The sequence below is a fragment of the Panthera pardus genome, unplaced genomic scaffold (genome assembly GCF_024362965.1).
Source record: "Panthera pardus isolate Hobbes unplaced genomic scaffold, ASM2436296v1 HiC_scaffold_24, whole genome shotgun sequence".
Lineage (NCBI taxonomy): Eukaryota > Metazoa > Chordata > Mammalia > Carnivora > Felidae > Panthera > Panthera pardus.
Window position 1 is genome coordinate 26,224,024 of NW_026526810.1, and position 553 is coordinate 26,224,576.

Genomic DNA, 553 nt, shown 5'->3' on the forward strand with positions numbered 1-553 from the left:
CATGGACTACCTGTGTAAGAAAAATATGAATGGCTCTGGGGTAGTGAGTTGCCTTCACTGGCCTTCTGCTCCTGAGAGTGTTCGGGCTTATCAGGGCCCAGCCAGGTTGGGCTCAGTGTCTGCCCCTGGAGGAATCTTACAAGTTGAGGGCTGGGAATGAAACCCTGTGCAGCCTATGGCTTGTGTGACACCTCTCCCACCCCTGACACGTAGTCTAAACACATACCCCCATCCTCAGTCTGCTCACTTCCCTCCAAGTGCGAGGCCACTTGGACCTCCAAGGGTTCCATGTATGGAAGAAGGCATATTAGCAGCCCGAGGAAGTTCTGGGAGAGGGAAGGGCTCTCCCCCATGCGTACTCACACACTTCCCACCCCTAGAGCTTTTCTTCTGCTATGGATTTCTTGTTTCTTATTTTGTTTTGTTTTGTTTCTTTTTCAATTTTTTTATATAAATTCTAGTTAGTTAACATATAGTGTAACATTGGTTTTGGGAGTAGAATTTAATGAATCATCACTTACATATAACACCCAGTGCTCATCACAAGTGCCTT